Genomic DNA, 25,049 nt, shown 5'->3' with positions numbered 1-25,049 from the left:
TTCAGCTGGTGGAAGCTGTTTTATATTTACAGCACCCAAAGCCTGTTTAAAAAGTCCATCCAGCAAGATTTCCTATTTAGCAGAAGACTGGGGCAATTTTTCAGTAGCTCTTCTTGGGAGAAAGCTCTCAATACCCAAGAAACTCACAGTTCTGCATTAGTGTTTGTGTTCACACTTACTCAGTACTGAACAGCATGGCGAGCAAGTGAATGAATATACAAGCAGCAGAATTAATTTTTAATCACTTTTACAGGAAAGCACTGTGACGTTTCAAACATCGGTCTTCCCAATTTAAAATCTGACCCCAAGATTAGTTTTGTGAATTGAGAATTTAAACAGGCTTGTTTTATAGAGAAAGATCAATAAAAACTCATGTTTGCTGTCTCTGTTTTACATTAAGGAAACATTGTAAGGGAAAAAGATTGCAAATATCAACTCCTTTTCCTGAAATTCCATCTCTCCATTCCATTTCTCCATGTTTCACCCTGCATTAATTAAGACACTAACAAGCATACATTTTTCCTTATCATATACTTTGGCCATTTTTCAACCTGGATAAACACAGGTACCTGCAACTTGAAAAGGGTGAGTTACAGGCAACAGACAATCTCACTACTCAAAGTTACATAAATAATTTGAAGAGCAGCAGTGAACCATGGAATATATTTATTATCTCTCTTCACATCTCAAGATTTCTTCACTGTAGAGATTGTTACAGGACAAGAGACAGGGATGAGCAGATCAAGCAGGAAGAAGACTATGCATTGGGATCAAGCAATTGCCTATTCATATCCCAAAGAAAAAAGAGATTGCAAGATCTCTGTGATGTTTCAGGTAGTCCACCTCTTTTCTGCTTCTGTCAATACGTTTAAAATACAAGATTTATGGTGATATATTCTGAAATAGAGCTTATCTTGGCAGTGCAGGCAAAGGAAGATTAAACCAAAACAGTGACCTGGAGACAGAGAGCGTCTTAAGAAGAAGAAAAGAAAATTGCAAAAGAAAAAAACCAGTTTTATAGCCGCTGAGAAGATGGTCCAAAGGAAAAGGCCGTACACTCTCTCTCTTTCCCATGATATGGACATCTCAGGAGATGCAAGAAACAGGACTGAAAATATTTATTTCCCCATCTCAGCACACTCAAAGCTGAGTGTTCAGGTCCTGTGTGTTTGAGCAGCCAAACACACAAGCTGGCAGCTGAGATGGATGCTGCTGTGCTGAGCACAGAGACCTTGCAGCCAGCAGCATGATGGCAGCAGGTACAAACCTCCTTCCCACCTTCAGCATTACAAACAGGTGGGCTTCCCCAGTGCCACTTCCTCTCTTCCCTGTGATAATGCACCATTAGCGATGAGATTTGTGTCTGTAGCTGTGTGCATTTGCACAGATGTGTGTGTATGGTTCATTCCTGGTTATGCCTATTGGTTCATGATTATTAAAAATAGATTGCACCAGGGAAATTACACTCACAGCCTGTGGCTTTCTGGATAGGCCCTCAACAGAGATGTGTAGCTGTGAAACTTCACAGCAAACACCATATGAAAAGGGATTTGTTACCATTAGCAAGGGCAGTATTCACTTACGTGAAAATACATTCAACTGTTTCCATTTCTTTCCACACATATTTAGTGTTATTTGAATTAAACTCATGCTACTGATTTCTTCCAGAGGAGCTAATGGGGCAAACATTATGTGGACCATACTTAGTGGAAACATGGCATGCATTTTATTAATGGACTACACAGATTTTTGTGAGGCAGAACTGAAGAAATCAGTTCATTTCTATTTCTGACTTGGCTGGCCGGATGTTTTTAGCAAAATGTTTGCACACTGAAAAGCCAAGTCATACAGCTGCAAAGCCTGGCATTCAGAAAGGACAGTGAGAGGTTTGGCTGGGGAATACTGTAATAAATTGAGTGAACAGTGGATGTGGACTACTCCACACAGTTTAATGCCATCAAAAAGTTAACAAATTAGGTACAATGAATTTATCCTACACATTTTTAATACCTGAAAAGGTGGTAAAGCCATGTTGTCTTGCATGTCTTTGTATGACCAAGGCCTATGAAGCTGCCTTGCACTTTAAACAGCCCTATAACAGGCGAGTGTTGGATGTCAAGACACCTGACAGTGACTGTCATATCAGAAAGGTGTTTGCTGAATTTTCTCCTGACAATCAAGTTGCAGGTAACTCTCTATTTTGCCATCTAATCACTGGCTACTGTGCTGAATTTCTCTCTTCATTAATCTTAGCTTTCCCAGAGACAAGGTCATGGGTTTTTCAGCTAGTCTGGAAGACCAACTCTGCCTTTACTCTAGAATTCACTGTTTTGTTCTAAAAGGGACTCTGAAATTCAGTAATCAGTGAATGAGCTGGTGATGTTAGGACAGAAGGCTTCACTGTCACGACAGTCCAGCACCTGGATAGAGAGTTCAGAGGACTGGGTGGCAAGTCACAGGCTGAGCATGAAAATCAAAAGCCTAGTATCTGGCCTAACTCTACCTAGAGCCACAAAAAAAAAATTTTAAAAAATGCATCTGGCTCATTTGTTTTGCTTTCCATATTAATAAAGCTGCAACTCATTATGTAAACCATATGCCATCTCTTCAGTTGGATACATTATGAAATCCTCTGAAGAGGGAAATTTGATTTTTTTCTATTAAAAATGGGAACTCATTTTCTTTTGCTAAAATACCTTTTTCCCTCTTTTGCCAATTTGCATTTAGTCACAGTCTCCTCAAATACACTTCTTACACTTCAGCCAAAAATGTGACTGAGGATTTCCAAAAGAGCAGGGGCAGAGGGAGGGGAGAATTGGCAGGAACAAGAAATTATTTTCTCCAGAATTTCATGATCATTTTTTAAGTGTTTCTTTTGATTTCTCTTCCTTATACCCATGTAAATTCCCTATGCAAGCAAGAACAGATGTTGCAACCAGCAGAGTTCACCCTTTGACCCTGAGATCTCATTGCTTCTTTTCTCTGGTGCATGTTTAAATTTAGAGTGAAAACCCTACAAAAATGCACGGGGGTGGGGTAAGCTGTGAGGCAGGGGGAGAATCTAATTTTGGATAGACTTCCCTAGCAAACCCTCTCCAACTTCCACTTGTCTCACTTTATTTGTGAATATCTCAGTCCCAGAAGCTGAGGACAGCTGAAATGCACTCAGACACCACACTGAGCACCATTGCATCAGGTACCCAAGTGAATAAATTAGATCTCCTTCTCCAAAGTCATTTTCAGAAGACATGACCCATTGCTATTCCTACTGTGCATAACTCATTCCAGCAGAAGAGAGCCCCTTGTCCACATTAGCCCCCTGCACAAACCCCTCTGAAGTGAGCTGTGTCTTGGAGATCTCCAGCTCTGTCCTCCACAAACACAAAAAGCTTTCACTCACCAGCAATTAAAAAAAATAAAAAGACAAAACCATATTGCAGTGCTTTAACTCCCATTCTTGCCCTATTTTTTCATATTGTTTTTGTCATTCTTTTTACACAGACTCTGCTCAAAGCCCCCTTGCTGCCCCCCTGCTGCCCCCTGACCATCCTCCCATTTCTGCTCATTGTGGGACATGTCCAGAGCTCTCTCTCAGCCATCCCCTCCAAGCTCCCTGTTCTTGGCAGGCCCAGCTGGCAGGAGGCAGGGTGGGCAGGGCAGGAGTAAAGCTGCCAGATCTGCGACAAACAGCTGGCAAGGGCTGAGGACCTTGCTGAGAGAGGCTGCTGGCTGTGCTCAGGAGGGCTGCTGGCAGAGGCTGGAGCTGCCTCCATCCTCTCACTTTGCAAACCAAGCCCTGCTCCAAGGAAAGCAGCGCTCCTGAACAGCCTGCCTTTCCCACTACTGCTGGTGGAGACTGCCAGGACACCTCAAGGGCTCCTGCAGGAGCAGGACAGAGGCTTCCCCAATGCCGTGTGACCAACACAGCAAAGAAAGCTGGCCAGGAATCTTTTCAGATGAGCTGCCTAAGGGCTCCCAGAATGTCTCTGCAGCTGGTGCAGGGACCCGTGAATATTTCCACTCTCATAGCTCCTTTCTCAATGCTGGCTTTTCTTGCTGTCTGCAATGCTTGTAGTCAGAATCATGGAGCCCTGTCCAGCTTAGAGAAAGAAGTGTTGCCATCCTCCTACAGGCCTTTTAGCCCTATGCTCCCTTTTGTGCTGCAGAGCAGCACTGCCAGTGACATGAAGATGACAACGTTGGGTCCTTGTCCCTACCAGAATCAGCTTGTGTAGCCCAGCAAAACCCACTCCAAGATCTGTGAGAAAATAAACAAGAAAACCGATGCCATTATAGCCATTACATGCCAGCACATTATTTTGAATTTGTCTGCCCTGGTTTTATTTGCTCAGGGAATGTTTTTCTGGGGAGATTACTTCTCAGCTAAATGATCTGTCAAATTTTTTTCAGCAGCCATAGCTTTTCACTCTGTTCTTTTCCTCTTTATGTTTCTTTCCTTATGTCTAAAGTGCATCTCCCTGTTCTTTCTCACAGATGTAGCTTATAGTATTTGTAGATATGTCTATCCATCTTAACCTTTCAAATACTTTGTTTTCTAGCAAATAATGTATTGTTTCAGCTTTCTACATCTATACAAAATACAATTCTCTGAGGCATTTAAACTCCTTAGACCATGAATTCTTTGTTTACATACATCCCTTATAATAAAGGAAAAAATAATCATTATTTAATAGATGCAGAAGGGTTCCTTGGAAAGTGATATTCTATAAAATGATAGAGCACTTTCTGAGAATGGAGAAAAGACCAGAGATTAGACCTGGCAGCTCTCCATTGTGTAGCCACTTACTGTCAGAGAATCCAGCAAGAGACAGTTTCTGCCATTTCCTTTCAATTCCTCTGTATAAATCTGCTCTCACATAAATCTTGACCACATGATACTACATACTCACATTAAACTGATTATTTCTGTCTGAGCTATGTGTAGAAGAGGCAGTTTTAACTTCCACATAAGAAAAGTCCCTTCTGCAAATATCCCCATTCACTTCAGAAGGAGCTGCATTTCCCATTCCTAACAGATCCCCGTATTTTATGATAACTTCATGATGATAACCATGCAAAAGGATGCCCAGCCTAACATCTGCATTTGAACTTAATTAAATTGTCCAGATAAGGTAACCAGACACACAGAGATTAACCCAAAAATCTACAGATTTCAGAGACTATAGATCAGGTTAAAATTTTATGATTCCTGAGCAATATAAGCCACTTGCCACAAAACTTTTTCCCAAATTTACTTCAGTAAGCTTGAAATAGTTTATACTTCACCAAGCTTCATTGCAGCACACGGGGCTGAGACAATTCACAGCATGTTGAGTTGCTGCTCCCCCACAGGTAGAGTGTGAGCACAGCAAGTAAGAACAGCCAGGCTTTCACAGGGAAATAAACATCCCAACTGAAGAGATTTCTCCTAGCAATAACTAGGCCTCCCTCTTCCTGAAGATACAGCATGTATCTGGAGAGAAGTGGTGTGTCTTGAGAGTGGGACTAATTTAAGGAGATCACAATTTGCCTGTCTCAAACACTGCTAAGGTCACAGAAGGACTTTGTCCTGAGATAAGCACAGAATGGGCCAACTCCCTGCCTGGTGAGGTCTGGTTAGCACATCCTGGGTGATGCAGACAAAAATTCCCCCTGTGGCAAACTGTGTCTAACAAAGATCACCCCAAGTTATGGGACAGATGGCATCTGTGACCACTGAATGATTTTGCCCGCTGTGGCAAACTGGGTAAAGAAGCAACTGCTCCTCTGCAGCTACCCAAACCACCCCTTTAATAGGCTTCTGTGGATTCCTGAAACTTGACTGTAGATTAAGCCACCTGATGGGAACTTGAGATAAGATAAAGGTTGTACTATTGGCCAAGTGTTGTCTCAGTGTTGTAAACAATCTGGGGAGCACTGATAATGAATACAAAGAATCCACAAGGAAAGCCAACTCAGCTGAACCGAAAGCCAACTGTGCTGAAATCAGCCCCAACTTGACAAAAGGTGAACGAGGAGATTGCTCATAACCCACCAACTCAAGAAACCCATCCACTCAAAAGAAGAGAAAGATTGAGATTGCAGACTAATCAGCATTGGAAGCAAGAGAATTGCTTATTCAACAGAATAAGAGAACTGTGTAGCCAATGAGAATTAATTCCTTTGTTTTCTAAGATGTATAAATAGTGAGAAGTTTGAACAGCCTTGGGATCCCTACCACTGAGAAAATCAGGCTGAAAAAGGACAAAAGGGGCACCACAGGATCCATGGGTGCCTAATCTCTCTCACTCCCTCCCTTCCCCCTTCCCCCTTCCCCCTTTCCTATTCATTTCTCTCTCTCTAGCTCACATTTATGTAAATAAAATAAATAAAATCTGTACTACTGACTTTGGCATATGGTCTCATTTGCACCTTAATTCAGGCAGAGGTATCTCTCAATAAATCAGATCATAACAACTATAAGTGAGTTGGACTAGTTAAAGTACTGAGCATCCTGCTGGTTGACTCAGCAAGCTATCTGTACAGTCCCATTGGAGCAAGAGAAGTATGGCTCTATTTCCTCCTTTCCCTAACCTCACAGCTGTTGGGTCAAAGGATGCTTTGAATCCACTAATAAGGCAAAACTGCATAACAAAATCCAATCAGATGCATTTTATTTATCTCTTGCAGAAGATGCTGACATCACAAAAATGCAGCTTTATAAGGGATTTTTTTTTAATTATACTAAAATAGAACAAAGCAGATAAATCAGTCAGACCAACAGTTGTAGAATTTCAAGAAGGAAAGCAGGAAATCCTCTATGTATAGATATGACCCAAAACGATTTAGAAAGTCTTATTAAAAGGAACAGGATGCTGCATTTCAAATGTTTCACCATCTCTAGCTTTGTGATAAAGGTTTCAGGAACTCACAGAATTAAGCTGTTCACATCGTTGGTTGCACGTCATCTCTGAAGCCACAAGGAAGTACCTATCATCACTTTATTTTTTTCCTCTCAGTTTTGTGGTATGCTGTTGGACTGCACATGGGAATGGAGACCAGAAACTCCCAATTTAGGATTTTCTGCATGAGCATCCACAGATTACAAGCATTTCTGAACAACCAGAGATCCTTTCACCGAAGAGCCACGGGCAGCAGCCTGCTGTGCCAGGTGGCAGGCAAACAAGGACTGCTCTGAAAAGCTCACAAACTGAGGAACATAAGAAATGGGCCTTGCAAGCAGAAAGCCAAGGAATTCTACCAAAAATCAAGACTGCTATGGCCAGCAGGATACCCAATGGTCTCAAAGGAGTAGCTACCAAGAAACTTCTCTGTAAAGCTAGTGGGGAAGTGCTCTAAGAAATAAAAGGGGATGGGATGGCAAGACAAGTGAAACAGGAAGGACTTTTGCCATTTTTGTCAGCTTTCATCAAAAGCAGCAAAGACTGTGGGACCACTTACAGGATGCCTACTAGACTCCAAATAGCACCCAAAAAATACCCCTTTTTGACTTACATAAATTTGATTCAATCTTTGTCAACACTGGCATTTGTTACATTGTCATTATCTACCACAACATCCATTAAAATCTACCTGTCCAACTTCACTTTTACATCCATCTTTTTGAACCACATATACACTCTAGAATCTAACCTAGGCAATGAAGCTTTTCTAACAGGTTTCTCTCACCCCTCTGAAATTTGCTTGCACCTGTGAAGCCAGGGGTTTTTTATATTTTTCCCCCATTTGCTGGATTTTCATACTTGTATGTATTAAATCCAAACATGAAGATTATAAAAGTGTCTACTGAGTTTGCATTGCTGTTTCCAAGGCTAGAGACCTGCCTACCAATTATGCTACTCTGAGTTCCAAAAGCCTGAAAATGATTGTTTAAGTGGGGTCCAAAGAAATGTGAAATATTTTTCCACTGTGAGTTCCTCTGAATACTCAACATCACAAAATATCTCAAAATATTTAAATGCAGATACTGTCTTCACAATTTTGTCAAAATTTGGGTCTGTTTTTTCATCAAACAGGAGGATCCTTCAGAGGATCTATGGAATATTCATTTCTTTGAGTAATTTTGCCAACTAAGGTAATTATCTTTTATCTATTTCAATGTGAATTTGGGAGTAACGTCTGCCCTTATTTGAAGACCAAACCATAGATTTTCTTTCAGAATCCTTCCCAGCCTCTTGTGTGTCCACAAAACATCGTTTTTTCCCTGCATCTATTTAGTGCACAGTAGCAAGTTGTCATTTGCTTCAAGAAAACTATTATTCATGTTTGAGAAACTTCCACGTTCTTCTCTTATGTTTTTTTGTCTGTCTCCAGATCATTCTGTCTTATCACCTCTACTGATGTCACAATTGCATCAGTAGCATTCTGTGGTCTTCTTTCCACTCAAATCTCAGACTACATAGGCTGTTTTCCCCCCTTTCACTGACGTGGCTGGATTCCCTTTTTGTCATCTATCTTCTTTCTGGTTGTCCTGTCATTGTTCTTCACAGCAAAACTGTCCATTAACTTTGCTTTTCACCGCTAGGCAAACTCTATATTTTTCTTTTAACCATGTTTTGACACATGCAGCTCTCCTTAGGTAGTTGTTTGACTTCCACATTTTCTTATTTGGGAGCTGTCTGAGCTTGTCTGCAGACTGTCTTCTGAACTCTGTAAAATCCACTCTCCTAGCACATTCTCCATCTGTTACAACTCTTTCCCATGACATGTGAATTAGGAACCCACCTCAGAAGAATGTAGACCTCATGAAATTCTACTTTTTTCATTCCATTATTGTTTCAGTAGCCTCATTCCTTTCTCTTCTTAATTTATACTCTTAAAATAGAAATTCCCACAAATCATTAAAAGTCATGCACAGCAGAAGTACAGTCATACAAGCAGCGTTCCTTTTAGTGTCACAGCTGAACGTTTAGAGAAAACATGCGCATTGATATAATAGAGAAACAATGTATATCAATATTTTGCCACTGTTATGATTCAGAGAAAATGATTTCTGAGACTTTTGACTCCTATGGCTTTCCTGCTTACAGAGAGCTTCTATGTGAGCAGCTGTCAGAATCACCCATTGCCTTTCCAATTCTCATTTGCTGCATAGCAGCATGTGCTGTTCACCTAATGAGTTCCACACAACAAGTTGCTGCAAATTTCCTCTCTACAGATAGATTTTTCAGTCTTCTCTGACATTTTGCATTTTTCCTGCGTGGAGCATTTTATGAATTCACCAGCTATTGGTCTATAAGGAGATATTTCTATTGCTTCTATGCCTTAACTATTACTGATTTGATTTTACCTTCTCTGACATTTTGTTTCTCAGCCCACATGTATGTATGCAAATCTGCCTAGAATATTTCCCATTTCTGTACAATTTTTAGTTCCCATAATTGCATATCTTCTACAGTTTTATTCAACTCCCTATTCACTACCAACATCTTGACACTCGCAAACAGCCATTTACTGAAAATTTTTTCCCATGACTTAATTTGGGAATAAATTTTTCCCCATTTCCTTTGTCTGCCTGTAAGTTTAAGCTCCAAAGATTTCCCTCTGAAACAGCCCCACTAGCCTAAGCTAACTGAATTAGCCTTCCTCACATCCTGCACCCTACTGCACCTCCCAGTCCAGAAACCACAAGGAACCCCATCCAGGCATTAGATTCTGGAACAAAGCCTCCTCTGCTGAGGCAAAAAAATCAAATTGATTGTATCTAATAACTTTGAAGGCCCCAGTAACAATCACCGTACATGGAAAGACCTCATCAGTATCTCTGCTATTTCACAGTTTATTTCTTTCAGGCTCCTCAGATTAATACCATCTGCTCCTGGAAATTCACTGCATTTGTCTTTCTCATGTTGCTTCATAACTTCCTCCTGAGAGACTGCAGTCTCTCTTAAGGCCAATGTCTGCTTTCCCATAGGAAATGCCCTCTGAATAGCACCTTCCACAGAAAACACAGATGCAGGAAATTTGTTTGACTTCACTCTTAGCTAAGCCTCCTTTCCAGCTGAATCCTCATTACCTAATGTGCACAGTCACTTGCACAATTTTCTAAACAATAACGGGTAACTGTGAGTTTGTTGTATTGAAAACATTTTTCTTTTTTATACAAAAATTTCCCGTACTTATATGGCACAAAGTCTCTTTATGATCTCAAAGTTTCTTTAGAGAGTTTGTTCCCAACATTTATTGGGGTAAAATATTTCAGACTAAGAATAACTAGAATTCTGATTTATATTTTCCTAATTTTAACCTTTTTTTTTTTTAATATCACCAAACATTATATCTCCCTGGAAGAATTTCTCTTGATTAGAAGTAAGCTGAACTTTCTATATTCCTTACCTCAATTAATTCCTGCAATTACATAATGAATCTTTTACTTTTTTCACAGTCTCCAATATGAGTTATCAAATAATCAATTGCCCATGCTTTCAGCAAATTTCTCTAACCTGCCATTCTGCAAAGGCCAGCGAGGTGATGCTCTAATTATGCATTGCTAGAGCTGCCAGTTTAGTAAGTATCTTACAAAGGAAGGGCTTTGGCTAAGACAACAATTTGGGTTTGAATGTCATGTGTGGGTGCTGCTTGTTCAAACAGAGCCAACAGCACAAATTCTCACTGACTCAAAAAATTATGGAGAGGCATGCAAATTCTGCTGTCAAGCCAACAAAGTAAACAAACTAAGACACAATGGGATTAAAAGATGGGATAAAAGTCTGAGATCAAAGAATCCTCATCAGAAACTCTTATGCACCAACAGTCACTTCTCATGCAAAATGAGTTGTAACTATACTGAAATCAGACAGGTAGAAAAAGCAATCCCCAGAACAACTAGAATTATTGGTTTCCAAGGGGTTTAGAGCATCAAATACAATTCCTTATAATACTGTTATAAACAATTTGGAAACTGGTAAATGCCACAGAGAACAGGTGTAGAGGACTTCCTGCAACGATTTCCAATTAATAGGCAGCTGTATTCTACACTTCTGCTTTTCAGCACAGCAGATCCAACAGCAGTGAAACCTGTTCTCTAATTATGATGTGCCAAGTGGCTTAATCAGTTTGCAATCTTTCCTTTTTAGGTAAATGAAAGCACAATTAAATAAACAGTGCACAAAAGGTAGGAGAGTATCCTCTCAACAAAGTAATTCAGGGCTAGGTAATGCTGAACTGTCATCACCATCTAATGACAGTGTGGAAAGAATCAATCACAGGGTACTTTTGTTAGGTTGGAAAATAAGAAATTGTGCAAAGATAATATGTAATGAATACACCACCTAATACCTATGAGATGCATTTTATACTGTTTCTGGTATTATGTATAATACTTTCTTCTACACTAACTATAGTATTTAAAATCTTGATAGCTGATTCCTGCAGAATCCTAGTAAATTCTCTAACAATGTAGCCAATTTTGTGACTATGATCTTACAAAATTCCTTGACTCACTGAACTTCCATTGGTTTGTTCAAAGAGGTGGGGCTTAGAAAGATTATAAGGAAATTAAACCACAGATTGTGTCAATGATTTGGCCATAACAGCCACAAAAGTCAGAAGAAACCTTCTGAGAATGAGTCATGTCATGACTTACTGGTGACTTTTATTTCCACCTAACACCATTTGAAAACTGGATCATGTTTTGAAGCATTCAGAGATATTATGCCTTCAAATCTTTACTAAAATTATTCTCTGGTGAATTTCAGATATTACCTTAAAAGCTTTCTACTCTTTCTTAGAGAATAGGCAAATTCTATTTACAAAGCTTTTGCAGGTTTTGCAGGTATTTCTTGTCTTGCAGAATATCTGCTGATTGTACAATTAGAGGAAATAGTTTTTCATGTCTGTTGCTAAGTGCTGCCTTTCAATTTCATTAAACATACTCTTATTTCCGTATTCTGATAATGGGTGTAAAAATAGTTAATGTTCACCTGTGTTTACCAGTTATTTCTTAACATACTTTTATTATGATTTTTTTCTCCCTTCTGCCTAAAGAGAGCAGGTCAGGGTATGAAGTAACCATTCTAATTTTCTAGATGTTTGCCATGAACACATCCCTTCCTGATGAGATAACCTGAACTAAACATATTACAAAGTACTGTTTCTGTTGTTGAATAGCTACTGATATATGTAGATGACTATACCTCCTGAAAGATCATCAGCCCTTTTCTAAAATATTGCTGAGATTTGGGGTTTTTTACTGGTTTTGCACATTAGTTGAAGTCATAATTATATTTCCATAATAGCACCCAGATGTCTGTCCTGAGTTAATTTAGGATACAGCAAGGCATATGACTAATTAAAACTTCATTTAGAACCAGATACTCTTGAGAGCTATGCATAAATGACTTTATGACATTTTTAAACATACAGAAAAATGATCTGTGGGACAGGCTCCATGTCTCTACTGCCTTATAGGCAACTGATTTTTTTAAAAGTATATCCATCTCTGTCTTAGAGTGTATAGAATAAGTAACAGATAATATAATTTTTTTAATGTTAAAAATAAAAGTCAATGAAGAAGCCATGACTCTCAATCTAATATTAGTTGTTTTAAGTGTTGAGGCAAGTTTTACAAGAGAAGGCTGGGGAAGACATTATGCAATGGGGTTATCAAAAGCCAGACTGGTCTTGGATACAATTGCTTGGTTCTTGCTTATAGACTCAGACTACATATCCTGCAGGTAATAAATACGACCCTGGAACAGAAAAGGAGTATAAAACTATAAATAGAAATTCACTGTCAAATATTTCTTCAGCATCAGTGGAGACGAGGCATAGACGGAGAGGAGATTAAATCTACAGGAGACCTGGGGTATATTAATTAAGTGTCTGATATTGCAGAACACGTCTGGGGTGAACATAACCAATCTTGCCTTGGTGATTTGATTTTCTGATAGTGTCTTGAAGACTAGTGGCCAGTATCCTTGATAAACATCTTTACATCTACATTACTTAGTGAAATCAGGAAATAAGAATCACATCCTGGGCATTTATTAGATTTATTTTAAATGCTAAATTCTTGCATGGCAAGCAGCCATTTTACTCTAAAGTTACTGAACTGTCTCCCTATCAGATCTAAAAGCAACTGTGAAAAATCTTTACATAAGCCTGCTGGGACTCCATCAAAGCCAAATGTTTGGGCAAGAGAGAATTTTTCATCTGCTCTCCAAGTTTCCTAAAACATCACTGTCTTCACTGACAGAAGCTAGAAGAGACAGAAACTTTTGTGTAACTTACTGAATGGAAAAACAGAGAAGTGCTGGGCCCTGTAATACTGTGGTATTCTCATGCCTCTAAAAAGATTCAAACATTGATAGAACTAAGCAAAAGCTGTGTTAAAATAATCTGAGTTAGCTTACAAAGTCAAGTAGCAAAATAAGGAAAATTGGGGCAGCCTTCATTCAATCCCTCTTATACTTGTCCCTTACTCTACAGTATCACCATTCTACAATAAATTATGCAGTGTCCATTATAATAAAAGGACAGTCTTCTGAAAATCTGGGAACAAATTAAAGTTTGCATGTACGTAAGCACACATTGATCAGTTCTCCTTTTGCAAATTATTTCCCATTGCTTACTTACAAACCACCTTTTTTTTTTTTCCTAGCAGCCTAGTGATTTTCCTCTCCTTTGCATGCAGGTGGGAACTAATATAATTTTTGACTTGGAGTGAAGTTTTCTTTTCACATTTCCAACATCTTTTTTGAGATTGATGGAATCAATGAGTAATGTAAAAATGCCTGGTTACATTGCCCCTTAAAGAACACTGCATCCGCAAAATGAGACAAAAAGAAAACTAGTGAGAGATTCAAGTTCAGAATCTTCCAAATATAGAACCTTGTCCTGACAAATGTAACAGGAAGACAGGAAAAGGAAAAAGACAAATAAAAGTTATATGTGAGAAAAAGAAACAATGAGAAAATTGTTACATTTTAAGATGAAACCTCAGCCCCTTCTACCAAGACTTCTAGTTACATACACAATGAAATTTTCATTTTAATGTTTCTTCTGAGTATTTCATAACTCAGTGATGGGCTTTTTATTCTCTTGTGTAGCATCTACTACAACAAGGTCCTACTGTTGGTCCACCTGTGCACAGCTTTATGGCAATAGCAAAAGCTTCCCATATCAGATTTATTTAGACAATTTTTCAGCCAACACAGACACCATCATAATTTACTTTACAAGATATGGATGCTCCCCCTCAGCTCAATTTATACCTTTTAGTAGGTTCTACAGTCTTATTGGAGTATACATGTGTATCATCAGTAAAACAAACCATTTAGTATATAATTTTTAATGTACTTTAATATATGCCAGGTAGGACTGCACACAGTGGTATATATCCACTGAAAACCTCCTCTGAGAAGAAATTCCATTAGAACAAAGACAGCTGGTTTTCATGAAAAGTCAGCATCGACCCAGAGTCATAGCAAAACAAGGTGTAGCTGGGAGGAAGCCACCAGAAAACTTGAGAAGTTGGAACTTGTATCTCAGCATGGTTTTTCCTCTGTGTGCATGTGTCAATGGTCCTTAAGCAGCCCAAGTGATGGTTGGGAAGGGTAAGGAGGTGACTGCTCAGTTGTTCAAGGTATGAATTCATTTAAAGTGTCTTGACACTTTACAGATATTAATCACACAAACCTATCCAATCCTCAAGTCTGTGCTGCAGGTACAACTCCTGGCCATTTGTTCTATGTAGGCCAGATCATCCAGAGGCAGCATGAACTTCTAAAGCCAGTTTTCAAGTTTTAATCAAAGTGTTTTGCCAATTTATTCAAGTAGCAATACAAACACATTATATATACATACATAGAATATACATTCTATAATATATATGTATGTGTGTGTGCACATATGTGTGTGTATAAATGTACACACGTTTAACTATAAATATGGTACTTGCAAAGGATCAGCAAGAACAATGTATAGAAGAACGATACTTATTTACTTTTTAATAAATACAGACTTGAAAAGTTTAGAGAATTTTTCAAGGCAGCACTGAAGTCAGCAGTAGTATTTTACAGCTATTAGTGCAAGACCTTGTTGTGTTTTCCTTTCTATAGGGGTTGTGCCCTTTACAGTGTTTTGTTTTCATAGCTCTTTAGAACTGAACAAACCAGAAACTAAATTAAACTCAGCTAAGCTAAAACCATTGTGGTTAATCTAGGTGTGAAGCATGACATGAAAAACAGAATTTTGTCCGATTTCCACATGAAAAAATAATCAGCCATGGCTGAGTCACAAAAGTCAGCCCACATATACCACAAACTGCTGAAACTTAATTTTCCTTATGAAACTTGTCCAGAATTTTGGGGATCTTTTTAAAAAAATTTAATTCGTTTTTAAGGAATGAAGATTTTAAAAAATCCCTAAAACACTTACCCATATTTTTTCTAAATCTCTTAGAGTCTAGGAAGGACTATAATTCTCAATCTTCTTCATAACTTCAGATCAGGAGGAACCTGATCTGAAAAATTACTTTATCAAAAAGAAAGAGAGGAAGAGAAAAAAAAGAGAGGGGAAAAAAACAAAAGGAAGGCAAAGGAAGTTCTCATGAAGAAAATGGCTTTGGAAACCTCAGTCTTATACTACAGTGGCTGTACTTGAACTTGTACCTCAGTTATGAGGAGACACACACATGAAAATCTTAGAACTACATTTCAGTAACTGAATCTAGCAGCTTCATAACTCAGCTTTAGCATTCATGTCAGCACATGAGACAGCTCTTCTCACCAAAACAATACATCAGCTGAAATGAAAGTTCCCTAGATAATTTTATGCTCTTTAGGTGCAGAGGTCTTCCCTTTCCCTGAAACTATTTGTAATCCTCTTAAATTTAGGTAATTTATATCTTCTGTCCCCAATGTGCAGTAGATATTATAAAAAATAAGCATGAAAAAGATGACTATAAAATATGTTTTCTTTACTTTTCTGTAAATTATTTACAGTTATACTGTAAATGTGTTGTTACCTTCTGTGACAACAGTACCTGGGATTTTTCCCTTGGTCAATAAATCCTTAATATTTTTGTAAGGACACTGAACTAGATGGGATCTCTGGGAAAAGAGAAGGTGTCGCTGCAGCAGGTCTGTATCCTGACGCTTCATCTGGCATAAGAGGAGCCAATTCCAGAAGGTGACTCTGCTTTTCTTCAAGCATGGAATGTGTTTTGCATACTGCAAGGGACAGAGAGAGTGAGACTTTCAAGATGACAGGAGGAGCTTTCCAAGAAACCAGTAGCCACTGGGCAGAGGTGGCAGCAATAGAGAAAGTCCCTGGGATGGCTGAAAATGAGCCATGAGGAAAGGACCCCAGGGGAAAAGGGAGAGTTACCTGCACATCATTGTTACTTCTCTTTGTCTGACTCAATCACCAGGAGTTTTATTACCATGGCCCAGATGTGAACAAAACCTAGTTCTTCTGCATTCAAGAGCTTTTCAGTCTCTCAGAAGCATTCACTAATAAAAAGTCTTACAAAGCATCATTGGCTAACTGATCTCTGGCCACAGCTTGCTGTTGTCATCAACTTGTGAGGCAAATAAAGCACTTTGAGGGACTTGCCCATCTGGCTGCTTCTGCAAAATGCCTGTACAAGCACAAGTGGATTGATGAATATATAGAGATATGAAGCATGTATCCCCCTCTACCTAAAATAACCTTTCCACATGTTAGCTAATTACTGCTTCGAGATGCCTCAAATCTTTGCAATAGCTGTTTAGTATAAAATACAGCAGAGGATAAAGGGAATACAAAGAGAAATGAGGCAGTGCCTTAAATTCCTTCAATTATCCCTAAAATTTGTTATATGGAAGTACACAAGCAAAGGTTTTTTAATGGGAAGCTAAACAATAAGTGTCCAAAAAAGAATTTTCTATCAAGCAGCTAAGTAAACAGCCATCTCCACAAAAAGGCACTTTACTTAGAATGAGACATCAAAAACCACAGTGTCCATGGAGCTGTCAGTTTTGGGCCTCTGGACATCCTAACCACAATCATTATTGGAATGTTGGGGTAAAGGCTGTGGTACCCAGAAACATGGGAGGCCCAGGTTAGAAAGGTGTGGAGAGAGCAGTAATGGCACAGTGCATTTCTTAACTCAGCATCCTTTACCAGTCACAGAGTCCAAACTTCACAAAATGGCCCACCCATGGAGCTGGGAAGCTGTTATGATCCAATTATTAAGGTTCTTTGGAAATACCTCTGCCCGAATTAAGGTACAAATGAGACCATATGCCAGTCAACAGTATGGGTTTTATTTGATAGAAAATATGAGAGGGAAGAAAAGAGAGAAAAAGAGAAGTAGGAAAAGAGGTGGGGGGGACAGAAAGAGAGAAAGAAAATATCACCATCCGTGGATCCCAACGATGTTGCCTTGTTCCTCTCCAGCCGGTCTTCTTGGTGGTGGTGGTCCCCCCAGAAGCACAGGGTACCATGGGTTAATATACACTCAGGCCAGGGGCAATGTCCAGGCATGTCCCCCCGGGGGAGGGGCAGCCTCTAGCTGCAGACTCTGCTTGCATCACCTGCACTCCTGTGGTGCCAGGCCTAGCACTCTGGGGGGTCTGTGATGGATTGTGACTCCCCCTCAGCTGCCTCTCACGTGAAAGTCCCGTGGATGTGGCCTGTGGGGTTGGGGGTTCCACAGCTGGGCCAGTTTGTGTAAAACTGGCTTCTGTGAGCTGTGCTCTGCCCCCACCCCAAACTCAGCCAGCTGGTGACTTTGGCCTTTGTGTATGCATTCCTTTCCCTCAGCCTGAGATGATTGAACAATAGGGTTTCCCTTTATCTAATCTCAGCAGTTTGACTTTCAGTCCAAAGTCCCAGTCAGGTATCTTCAGGGAGGCTTCTTTGATTGTAGCTTCTTTATACACTTTATGTTATAATGAGCAAAACTTTATATCAATGTTTGAGGCATGAACTATTTCAGTCTCTGACAGAAGCTCAGCCACAGCTGCCATCAGAGTTAGGGTTCAGAGAGCCACAAACTATACAGGTCCAGGAACCCTGGGGCTGGGAAGGGCATGCTGAGAGGTACATGGTAATGCACAAGAATTGTTCGTCCTGTTCTAATCTGAGACACCCCTGGTGCTGAGGACCTCAGCCTCAGCCCTCAGCCACCATGAGGATTAGGGTTAGGGATCAGAAAGCCACAGAGGATGCAGGTCCCAGAGCACTGGGGCTGGAAAAGGCATGACATAGGGAGCACACCACTGCACCAACATCACTGCCTCCACACATTACCAAACTGGACAACCAATGCTGCTGGGGACCTCATCCTCAGCTCCCAGCTGCTGTCAGGGCTCAGGAAGCCACAGACTATACTTCCAGGGACACTAGGGCTGGAAAAACCATGCCAAGAGGGGCACAGCACCAACATTTATCCTAACCATTTTTCCAATTTGGGACACTCATGGTGCTGAGTCCACAGTCTGCAGCTGCCATCAGTGTTAGCGTTAGGTTTCAGAGGTCCACGAAGGCTAGAGCTCCAGGGACACTAGGGATGCAAACAGCATGCCATGGGGAGCACCAGCACTCCTGTTGCAATGTTGCACTGCTGGTGGATGCATTGGGAAAGACATGAGAGACAGATGCTCTGTCAAGAGTTGGGGCTGGCCTTGCCACAGGCCAGGGAGAGGGATGTCTGCACTTCCTTCAGCTCAGGCTAAGGAAAAACACAAACATGCATTTATTCATAGTATTCAAAGCAGACAACACAGACACAAATGTTTATGAAAGATGTAGGCAGAAAAAATAAAAGCAAAAATATGCTTGATCTGCTTATACCAAGGTAACATGAGAAAGTTCCCTCATTCCATTATTCAGTGGATTTGCTGTTTACTTCCTGATGAGATGACAGTCAGTTTCTGCCTTTGCCCATGCTTCCTTTTTGACCTGATAACGCAGCTTTTATAGCCATCGGGTCTTTTGAAAGCTTCAAAAGGATAAAGGCTGGGTTTGTCTTTCACTCCTAAATGCTTTTTTTTTTCCTGTTGGAAGTAGGAGACAGGCTGTCCACCCTCATGAGCAGAATAAGCCATAGAATCATAGAATGGTTTGTGTTGGAAGGGACCTTGAAGGTCATCTGGTTCCAAACACCCTGCTATGGGCAGGAAGTCTTCCAGCAGACCAGGCTGCTCAGGGCCCAATCCAACCTGACCCCGAACACTGCCAGGGATGGGGCATTCACCACTTCTCTGGTCAACCTGTGCCAATGTCTCACCAATCCCTCAATAAATAATTTCTTTCTAGTATCTAATCTAAACCTACCCTCTTCAAGCCACTGCCCCTTGTCCTGTCACTACATGATCTTGCCAAATGTCCTTCCTTGTCTTACTCATAAGTCCCCCTTTAAGTACCAGAAGGCTGCTACAAAGCTGCTTCCAAACTGCAGCAGAGTTATGGCAACCACCATATACTATGCTGTTTTATTAGGAATTTCTTGGATCACTTATATTCCATTAGTAGTTGTAGTAGTAATTTTAATGCAGTTATTAATAATAGTAATAATAAAAAAATAATTGAATAGCCATTGCTAATATAAAAGAATTAATAATGCTAATATAAAAGAATAATACAAAAGAATTAATAATTCTTAATCCATGAATAATTTTCTAAAGAGTGCTCCTTTAGGAGACACCTGCTGCTTATAACTGGTGAGTACAGGGGCGTGGCTCAATGAGGTCTAAAACCAGTGTCCTCTCCCTTTGGCAGCTTTGTGGTGGAACTCAGTGAGGAATGCATCTTTTACTGAACCCTGCATTCTCCATCATTTTGTTCTCAGGAACCTGTCTGTAGCACATTAGCTGCAGATAGTTTCTGCATTGCTAGTTTTTATCCAGAGAAGACAGCAATCAATCAGTGAGGCAGAAAAAACACATTTTGGGTTTTTTCTGGTCCTGAACCTCCACAGAGAAAAATGAGGTGCATACTTATGGATCTGTAAAAGGAAGACTAGAATGGCAAAATGAATCTCCATGTTCTCTGCTTTGTAAAGCCTCTTGGATCTAGAAGAAGGAAGGCTTGGTTTCATTGGTTGTCTGTTTGTTTTTAAGCAGAAAGCTTTAACTACTTCAATTATTTTTCTTCCCTTTGTAACAAAGCTGTATTTTATTGACACACTCATTTAATTATGAAATGGAAGTGGGTGCTCTGGCTTGTTGCACACCAGATTACAGGGCAGGGATTGGAGGTTTATTTCTGTTAAAGAGCATCAGTGAAGGACTGCAATCCTTTGCTCAAGCAGGGTTAAGGTCCAAAATAACTTTCGTCTACTAATTCAGATTACGCTTGTAGACCTCTTCCCACGTTACAGAAGGTAGAAAAAAGGGGCACAGAGACATGATAAATTGCACAACTCTGAACAGACTCAAATACTCCCCTGTCTGAGTTAGGTACCTATTGGATCATGCTTCCAAAAAAGAATGTTTGCTGAAAACCAGAAGAAGAATTCTTGTCTAATTAATCTATCAGCTGACAAAAAGGGTAATCAAAAACAAAAGGAGAGAAAGAGAGGGGGAGAGATGCACTAAGCAAGCAAACAAACAAGATTTAAACTAGAAGTCATCAAATTAGCATGACTAATGCCAAACTGAAGTGATGGCAACCTACTGTCAGAAAGGATTTCAAAGACACGGATATTGGCAGTCTATCATCCTGGAGATAAAATAGCAGAGTCATTAATATTCAAGAACTTGCTTTTGAAGCTCTGGATCATTCACATCCCCAGCACAGTTTTTCCATATAAAACCAACTGAGACCACTGGAGAAGGATTGAATTACATAGCAGGTTATATAGATGGTGAAGTGGGAAAATGAATGGTGAGGATAACAAGAGTTTCTTAAATTTTAAGTTCTTGTACATGAATAAAAGAGAAACATATTGCTTAAATTAGCAGACCAAACAAAGCAAAGAACAGATAGAAACCTCAAGTCAGAATGAATCAGCCTGTAAACCTGAAGGCTCAGCAGGAAAAATGGACAACAGAGAAAAGAAATTTAAGGAAGAGGATCTTTAAACTGGATTACAGGGGAAAAAAATCTGACTCAAAAGGTTATTGGGCTAAAGACAGGCTGCCAAGAGAAATAGTTAAAGATACAATTATCAAAGAATTTAACACTGTAAGCGAAGAGCATTGGCAGGCTTGTAACATTTCTATATGGGATGACTTCACCCTGATAAAGTCAGTGGCCCAGACTAGACAGAGCTGTGATTCTTTACGGCCAAATTTCTCTTATAAAAAACAGAGTGGAATTTCTTTTACTCACTTCCAGTAAATTAAAGCACATCAAATTATCTTTTTTATGCTTAAATGCCGCAATGTGTTTGTCCTCAGAGTGTTTGTGCTGTGCCCAGGTTTACAAGGTTATTGCAGGTTCCAGCACTGTCATCTGACACATGCACATCATTAATGGTCAGGGCTGAAGCACTGTTTCTGTAAACAGCAGTGGGCTGGGGCAAAAGAGCTTTCTGGTCCAAGTGCCAAAGAACAATGCCAGCTTCTGCTGCCATATGGCATGGAGACAAGCAGCAGGGTCAGCATTTCACAGTGTGCTGCCTGGTTTCTTTCCTCAGATTGATGAGCATTAGCCAAGGAGCTGTTCATATAAGCTTGCAAGGCAGTACCACTTGTGTAGTCAGCCTGTGTGGGTTAAAAAAAAAAATATCTAAATCTAAATATCTCAATATTCAGGGGTTGGATTTTCTGGGTTTCCCCTCCCTGGTCTTTTTTTTTTTTTTTCTTTGTTAGGGATGAGTGGTAACATCTAAGGAAAAACCCATGTTTATTTTGAGAAGAAAATTTAAATTATGAAACAAAGGAATGCTTTTATAATAAAAATATTCACAGGACTCAAATATTGAAGAGCTGCAAGAACTGCATTCATAGTCAAAAAAATCCAGAACACCATATTCTGTGCTGGAAAGATCAAAATTATACAAATTCAACCTAGGACAGGAAGTCTAAGAGCAACCATTTTCACCTCTCATTTCAGTGCATCAAGGCAAAAAAAAGAAAGCAAAAAGGTACTTCTCTCTTGCAGAAAAGAGGAAGGACAATAGCAGCCCTTCACACTCAGGGATGAAGCAGGAGAAAGACAGGGAAAGGATGAGGGAGTTGTTGCTTCCTCTCAGGGCTTTATTCATTTATGCTGCAGGACAGTGAGATCACCTCCTCCAGCTGCAAGTGGGAAAAGGTGACACCAAAGCTGCAAAATCTGCTCCTGAAGGTCCATTGTACTACCTGCTGCTCCAAGCAGCATCAAGCCAGCTCTCCACTCATCCCTTCAGCCAGCACAGCCCAGCAGCCCTTGCAGAAAGGCAGCCAGGTACAGCCACCAAGCTGTCCTGCTGGGCAGGAGCACTGCAGGCTCCCATCCACCTCTCTCTGGCACAAGGGCCAACAGCTAATTTAGGCTTCTCTCAGCTACTGAGCTGCTGATTTTCACAATATTTCTCTGTCCTTAACTAATTTTGAGAATTCTGCCTCTTCTCTCCAGATCGGTTGAAATCAGCCAACAGACTCAGAAGTTGTGAAGGGAGGAGTGGGCGAGGATGACAGTAGGACATGAAGAGAGGAAAAGAGTTAAACCAACAGCATTCTGGAACTCAAAGTAGAGATTTATTTTCCACAGATACAGAAAAATGGTGGTATGTTGACAGCTCTAGGGCACAGGAGCCTCATTCACTGGAGTGTAATTTAAGACACATGAAAGCACATGAGACTGAATGAAAGTCTTATGTGAGATTTTTCTTCCACATTCGGACTTCACGTAAGTAGCAAAGAGTTTAATACTTGATTTCTAGCTATTCTGTTCAATTTTATGATGAGCTTAAATCTCCATTTCCTCATTCACACCCACTGGAGGGGTAAGTGCACAGCCCTAGTGTCCCAGGGAAACAGCTGTGTGAGAGAACTTGCTGCTTTTTGTGCTCTTACATGGAAATGTATAGCCTTTTTTACTCCAAATTCCCATGGGTTTGTTTCACTTCACACCCTCTATTACCTTTTTCCTCTAATAGTTTCTGTAGAAGTACTTTGAATTTATACTCCTATCGCAGTAGCCCACATGCATCACCCACATGCCTCTTGTGCTTTGCTGTAGCTGAAAGAACTTGGGCTGACCAGGCTTTGAAAGCTTTCCCTTTGACTGATTCCCATTTTTATTTCAGAAATGGGAGAGCAAAGAAACACTTTCCTGTTTCTCACCCTGAACGGGGCAGCAGCACCTTGTCACTGGTGTGACAAAGGGGAGACAGGGCACAAGGGCTTAAAAATGAACTAACTTTTTAGAAGGGCTAAAGGCTCCCTGAATTTCACTGTTTCAAGTCAGGTGCAGTGTTGAGCTAGGCCCATCAATACTCTTTTCAGGAAGAAGGCACCAGAAGGAGCCCTTGAACTGCCCATATATAGGCCAGCCATTTTATTTAAATCTCAGGGTGATTATGCCAGAAATAAAACTATTTATCAACATATCTTCTCCTGCAAATTGTATCCTTTCAGGCAGATCCTTTCTCTCAGCCTCCCCTTCAGCCAACTCCACAGACTTTTGGTTGTAGCAAACTACAGCCCATTTGCTCCTCCAGATTCCCTTTCAGCTGTCCTCGAGTTGGGGTTGTGTCTGTTCCTTGCTGTTTTCAGCAGTTTCCTTTCTTCTACAGATTGTACACCTCAGCAAACCAGCTTCCTGGAGGAACTGGCTGCCACTCACAGAACACCTCACACAAGGTAAAAACTAACACAGAAACCAGATCTGGTCCATTTCACAAACTTTGGCTATCCAAACCGACAGCCCATTCCCCCATTTTTTCTTTGAAAAGCTGGGGAAATGCTTTGCAAAGCATTTTATCTCTGCTCTGCCTCAAGGACATAATATCGTCCACAAATCCGATGCTGGTGTCAGAGAGAGGTCACATGCTGCTCCTGCAATTAGGGCAAGTTGAATATTTTCTGGACACCAGGAATTGCATATGCTCTCCAGAGGCTGTTAGAGTTTTACTGCTAAAACTCTTCACTCACTTGAAGTGTTTCACAGCTTCTACTGCAGTGAAGTGTCCCCTGAGCTGAGTATAACCCTGTAGTGTAACACAACATCAGAGCGGCAGACAGGAGGTTAGAGCACAACCAGATCTCTAACACCTCTTCACGTGGCCTAAAAGAAAAATCCACAGGTTTTGGCATCAGGAATATATATATATATATATATATACATATATATATATACACATATATATATAAAAAGACACATACACCAGTCTCCATCTCATTCAAGCTCCAGTGACTGAGTTCATCTCTCAAGGTTTTATCAGTGGCCTCAGGGTAAAAGAAAGCCACTTTTTGCCAGTCTGTGTTCCCACACAGGCACACAGCCTGCTCACTAAACCTTTCCAAAGGCCTCAGAAAATTTCCACCGATGGCAATTACGATACCATCAAGGTTGAATCCAAGGAGGAACCTGCAAGTTTTTCTTCCAAGCATAGCTGCAGTAAGGAGTAAACCTTGACACTTTAATGGCAGCCACTGTATATTTTACACAAATTAGGCTACTGAGCATATTAGTACACTCCGTTGGTTAGTTAGCAACTTAACAGAGCCTTTTGGGTTAAATGGAAAAGACTGCAGGGAATGAAGACCAATTCCTCCTGACTGAGGAAAAGGGAAGATATGATACTTTCTCATTTGTTACAGACAAATTAGAAGAAAATACTGTAATTAATTACTATATGTGTTTTCTTAGTAACAATAAAAACACCATCTACAGTTCTCAAAAAATGAATGCAGAAAACCACAGAAGTTTTCTGTCACACACAAGTGAGGGAAGGATAGTGTTTTTCACTGATTTATAAAAAATTTGACCTATATTGGGGAAAAAATATCTGGATTTTCTCCTCCTTCAGTCAACGAAAGGGATCACTACTGCAGGAACATGATGGGACATCTCTAGTGCCACTTCAACCCATCACTTCAGTAAACAACCAAATTGCTGTGCTTTAGCAGCAGGATTGAGGTCTCTAGCACACTTCCTCTCCTTCCATTGTGTCTCAGTGCAGGGGGAAC

The sequence above is a fragment of the Lichenostomus cassidix genome, chromosome 1 (assembly GCF_008360975.1).
Source record: "Lichenostomus cassidix isolate B80296 chromosome 1, HeHo_3.0, whole genome shotgun sequence".
In the NCBI taxonomy this organism is placed as follows: domain Eukaryota; kingdom Metazoa; phylum Chordata; class Aves; order Passeriformes; family Meliphagidae; genus Lichenostomus; species Lichenostomus cassidix.
Note: the sequence above shows the minus strand (reverse complement) of the source record.